The following is a 5,722-nucleotide window of genomic DNA, read 5'->3' as shown; positions in this document are numbered from 1 at the left end:
TATTAAACGGTAACAAATGGCATTTCCCTAGCAACAGCTAGCCCCTCAAGGCCCTGGAAACCTTGCTTCCAATATACCTTAGAGACTTACTCTATTCCTGCCCTCCTCCCAACCTGAGGGTATAGAATGAGTTACTCCTCACGACCCCAAACAGCTCTTCCTGCCCATGGGTCCTGTCCCCATGCTTTAACAAAATCGCCTTTTTGCACCAAAGACATCTTCAGGAATTCTTTCTTGGCCATTGGCTCTGGACCACCCCACCATCACCCCAAAACTTCATCATCTGCATCTAGTTCCTCGCCAAGATCACTCACTTCATTATTTATACTTATGTAAGTCTTGGAATGTGGGTGAGTTCTTTAGCTTTGTTCCTCAGTCCTATGTTGTGTATTCTAGCACATCCCTTTGCTCACATTTTGATTGGGACTTAGCTGAGTCTGTACATCAAATTAGGAAGAATTGTCATTTTAAGAATGTTGAGTCTGTGGATCATGAAAAACTAACATCTCCGCATTTCCGTTTTATTTGCGACCTTTCAGCAGGGTTATGATGTTTCTGAATGCAGATTTTTACGTATGTTGTTAGGTTCATGCCAAAGGAACTTCAATTTGAAGGTTGCCAAATGGCTATTAAAAATGGCATTTTTAAATGTTCAAATTCCAACCGTTAATTATTAGTGGGTGGGAAAGCAGTTGGCCTTAATAAACTGACTTTATGCTTTGATTCCTGGTCTCTGAGTGCATTGCAGTCAAAGGCAGGAGCGGCGGGTGCATTTCATTAACATCCACACCCACGAAGACCAGGAGGGGTGCCAGGCAACACTAAACGGGAAGCTCTGAGCCCCTGCGCTGCTCCCTGCGGCCAGCAGGGGGCGCGTGCACTTTGCGCCAGCTGGGGGACCCTGGTGAGCCACCACCGAGGACAGGCGCACTGACGGCTATGGGCTGGGGAGGAGCTGCGCCCCGCCTCCTGGAGGCTCCTCTCAGGCAGGGAAGGCAGAACCTCGCTCCAGGGTGTCCCCGCATGGGCCACTCTCCGCCTTCGCAGTGCCGCTTTAGGGGGACTCGGCGCGGGCGCTCAAAGGACAGCCACCGCGGGAGTCTGCGAGGCCAAAGTGGAACTTCCGGGGCAGTCGGAGCAGGTCCAGATGGACCCCAGCCTCCACCCAGAGGCAACTTTGCCTGAACACGCATTCCTTGCTAGTACACTTTTTCTTTTTAATCCCCTCCTTTGGCCTTTAAAAACCTTTTCCTGTTTCGCTCAGAGAAGCCCCCTCTCCTTGCCTGATGCGATGTGCCCCCACCCACAAACCGTTTAACAAAGCCAATTAGACCTTCAAATTGACAGGGTTGAAGGCAGTTTTTTTAGCACACCAAGGGGAAATGGGGCCCCTATGTACATGCTTCCACTGGCTTTTAATGTTTTATTTCCTTATAACTCTATAAAATAGCTGAAAAAAACAGATGTACTAACATATTTGAAATTCCAAGATTTTATTTACACCCCAAACGGAAGTATTCCAGTACCTTACCTTTTTTTCCAAATTCAGAAAGTGTATTTCTAAGTTCTTTTAAAGTTTCACGTACATCTAACAGGCTTCCAAAGTCACTTTCTCTCATTTGTTTTAAGCAAGGGGACAGGCCTTCTAATAGCACACAACTTCACATATTGCCAGTTTCTCCTTTGTTCAAAATAATGTATCACACTGATAATTTGCGTTTTAAAAAAGGTTTTGATTTCAGCGGTGTGCACTTCCTCTTTTGACATTATGTATATTAGTACTTGGTAAAATGTTAATTTGTGAGGAAATTGTTCCGGCAGCATTCAAACTTGGTGCCCCGTGTCTATCTGTGTGTCTACAGGTAGTTTTCTGAAAAGAAATGAGAATATCCCATGTGCTTGCTGAATTAGAAAAAAATGGATTTATACTTTGTACCCTATTTTAAAAGGTTATTCTATTTATATTTATAGAAACGGAAGTTTTAAATACTTGAGATCGTGAGCTGAACACAGATTGGCACAATGATTTTGGGAAGGGGACATAATAACTTCTCCCTTTATCTAGGTTGCCAAAATTGACCATTATCGTATCTCTGGCCAAAAGCAGTTTTATATCAGTATCATGTTGCCAATTAATAATTACCTAACCTAGTCCATTTCCATTTTTTTAAAGCAAAATGATGTAATACAGGTTCAGTGCAAGGTAAAAGGTGAACAGCTAGGAAAACCTCCTGCATGTCGTTATTCTCTACATTGTAGAAGTGTGTTTTTCTTCTAAAGAGTAAACCAGGTCTCTGTAAAATGTTATTTAGTCCTATCTCATATTTTATTTAACATGATGGCTGATATTCTGTGTGTAACTTTCCCTCATGTAAAATATTTTAGGTAAGTAATTTAACTTTACATTGCTCAAGACAAAAACACATGACAACATATGTCCTAACACGGCTTTGCATTTCTTTCTTACCTTGCAAGAAACTGTATAGCTGAAGCAAAAAACAAAAAACAAAAAAACAAACAAACAAAAAAAAAAAAAAGGAGGAGGGTAAAAAGCTTAATGCTAATTTCTGTTGCACCTGCATTCATTTTTTTAATGTTTATTTACTTTTGAGAGAGAGAAACTGAACATGAGTTGGGGAGGGGTAGAGAGAGAGGAAGACACAGAATCTGAAATAGGCTCCAGACTCTGAGCTGTCAGCACAGAGCTGGACATGGGGCTCAAACTTGGGAACAGCAAGATCATGACCTAGGCTGAAGTCAGACACTTAACCAACTGAGCCACCCAGGCGCCCCACTGTATTCACTTTTCTAATCTAGACTCTGGGAAACTGAGTTGTACAGAATGTGAGAGGAGTTACACTGAGCAGACACGCTACAAACATCCCCCAGTTAGGGTGAGATGTGTAGACTATTCCTCAGGTACTGGTGACTGCCTGAGAACAGAGGCAGGGAGAAAAGAAATAGTTGATGTGGAAAACAAAAGCAAAAGGAAATGCGGATAACATCATTTACACTCATGTTGGGTATGAAACTTCTACTAGAGTTTGTAACTATCTTTTTTGTTTGTTTGTTTTTTAAGAAAGAGAGCGTGAGCAGGGGACAGGGTCAGAGGGAGAGAGAATCTAGAGCAGGCTCCATGCTCAGCCAGCACCCGGAGGCAGGGATCAATCCTATGACCCTGGCATCATGACCTGAGCCAAAATCAAGAGCCAGGCACTCAAACAACTGAGCCACCCAGGCGCCCAGTTTCTAACTGTCTTAATGATTTACAAGAAAAACACCATGTTTAACAATGGACCTCCAGGAACCTATAGGCTCAATTTCCTGGAGCCTTAAGGTCACCCTCCCCTCTACAGGATGGAAAACCTTCTAGTAGTCAGTCTTCATAATCTCAGTGCAGTGCTTTCTGCCTACAGGTCCTGTTCCCATGCTTTAACAAAACCACCTTTTATTTTTTTTTTGCACCAAAACCTTTTCAAGAATTCCTTCTTGGCCGTCAGCTTAGAAACAATTCATTTCAACATCGGTGTCTACCTGCTGCTGCCTGTGCAGAATTTTCTAAGTACGTGTCAGAACCTGGGATGCCATCCCAAGTCATCCTCTAGTGGCTGGGAAACACTGACAGGATACCCAGGGACTTCCTGGTGGTCCATCAACAGCCCCAGACAAAGAACACAAACCCAGAAGCCCAGACATGAGGGTGGCTGGCAGGAAGTGGAGAAAGGCAGTCAGCACGGAGACAGGGCTGTGACCTGATGTTTGGTATAGGCAGGGCTTTGGAGACAGGCAGAAATGGATCCTAAGTCCAGCTTCCCTGGAAAACACATGCACAAACCAAAATAAGAATTGTCTCTGAATGACAGATTGTTTTCAGACGAATTTTCATGCCCTATCCTATTCTGTGAATTTCTATTTTCAGTATTTTGGAAAAAATGAACACATATAAATAGTAATCTGGTATTTTTAGAAGAGAGAAGAAAAATGAATATTGCTCCTAGGATATGAATTGGATTATATAAGAAATAAGGATGACAATCTATTCTAGGGCCTTATGCTAAACATATAATGTGCCATTTGGAAACCACATCATAAGGAAATAAAACCCATGAGTACTTTTTTTACATTAAGTTTGATAGTTTCCATGCATCCCTTGACCTAGTGATGACAAAAACCATGAGCTCTATGAAAGTGAGTTCTTGCTGCCCCTAAGTAACTGTTTCTTTTTTAAAAATTTTTTTTCAACGTTTTTATTTATTTTTGGGACAGAGAGAGACAGAGTATGAACGGGGGAGGGGCAGAGAGAGAGGGAGACACAGAATCGGAAGCAGGCTCCAGGCTCCGAGCCATCAGCCCAGAGCCTGACGCGGGGCTCGAACTCACGGACCGCGAGATCGTGACCTGGCTGAAGTCGGACGCTTTAACCGACTGCGCCACCCAGGCGCCCCCTAAGTAACTGTTTCTAATGAATGATGCTAAATAAGGTAAAAATATTATCTAATAAGGTTTCCACGACACATGACACATTATGCGTAACATAAAAACTTTGTCCTGACTGTTGGCCTGTTGGTCTTTCATATCTCACACATGGTACACACTTCATAGATATCACTTCTTGAAAAGAAGCCTCATAAATTTCATATTTGTATTTCCATTCTAAAAATACTGAAACAAGCTCACTGCAGTCGTACCATATGAAAAACACATCTGAAGAAAAAAATGGATATTGTATGTATGGTACCATAGCAAAAACTGAATACCAAAATAGGATATTCACTCACTCCCTTTCACTTACTCCGTCGTTCCAGGTCCATTAGACAACCTACATCCTGTATTTCAGCTTCTTTTTCCAGTGGGCCACGGGAACAGTGAAAACAGCAGCCAGGGCATTTTGACCCATCAGAGCCACCGGAAAAAAAAAAAGAAAGAAAAAAAGTCTAAGTCATGCCAGGAACCCCTTTCTGTGGTTACTGTGGACCCCTGCGAACTTCACCTATGCTCTGCCTGACTCTGGAAATATTCTAAGTGGCCATGAGGACCCAAGAGCCACTAGTGTCTGCCTGGAAAGGTTGGAGACGGTGTCTATGCTACTGAATTCCTATCCAGAACTTCCTAGGTTACTTCAGGAGTCTGGGAAATGCCACTGCCCCAAATGGGAATCTCAAGGGAAGCTTTCTAGGCCTGCCTGGAAAGGCTGCTGCAGGACTAGAAGCCGCTGAGAAGGTGATGCGCACACTGAAAAACGACAATAAATTTTATAAGTCCTGGGGGGCGGGGAGGGGCCGGGAACAACTTGTACCATCCCTGAACATTTGTACAAAAAGGACACAGGGAACTTGAAAATGCAGTTGGAAACCTTAGCTCACAGCCAGCTCAGTCAAAAGATGACAAGAACGACGGGAAGCTGTTAGACTAGTTCTGTTAATATAACAAATGATCAATATCCTCACGGAGTGCACATGAAATTGGTGTAAAATTGCTTAGGACCCAACAATATTTTCAAAATGTCACGAAGGCTGGGAAAGCACGGAGACCTCTAGCATGACCCTCACACAATACGGTTAAAAGGGAATGAATGCATTTGGGATGTGCCCCCTGCTACCCACCCCAACCCCCCGCCCCTCTGCCAGCCCTCCGCTGCTCCCGCTGGGTCGAGCCCGGGCACTCCCGTCCACTACGACCGTTTCCCCCAGTGCACAGGACCCCCCACGTGGCATCCTCTAGG

At 43.9% G+C, this 5,722-nt stretch overlaps 1 long non-coding RNA gene across 1 annotated transcript; it reads right to left on the bottom strand.

Moving 5' to 3' along the window:
- Positions 1 to 1,476: 1,476 nt before the first annotated feature.
- LOC111560068 lies at positions 1,477 to 4,900 on the bottom strand. The gene is made up of 2 exons (XR_006596181.1): positions 4,793 to 4,900; positions 1,477 to 3,814 (listed from the first exon to the last, which is right to left on the bottom strand). It is a non-coding gene; the product is annotated as an uncharacterized LOC111560068 (long non-coding RNA).
- Between the last annotated feature and the right edge of the window lie 822 nt (positions 4,901 to 5,722).

The sequence above is a fragment of the Felis catus genome, chromosome B1 (genome assembly GCF_018350175.1).
Source record: "Felis catus isolate Fca126 chromosome B1, F.catus_Fca126_mat1.0, whole genome shotgun sequence".
In the NCBI taxonomy this organism is placed as follows: domain Eukaryota; kingdom Metazoa; phylum Chordata; class Mammalia; order Carnivora; family Felidae; genus Felis; species Felis catus.
The sequence above is the reverse complement of the archived record's forward strand: the minus strand, read 5'-3'. Positions and strand labels throughout refer to the sequence as shown.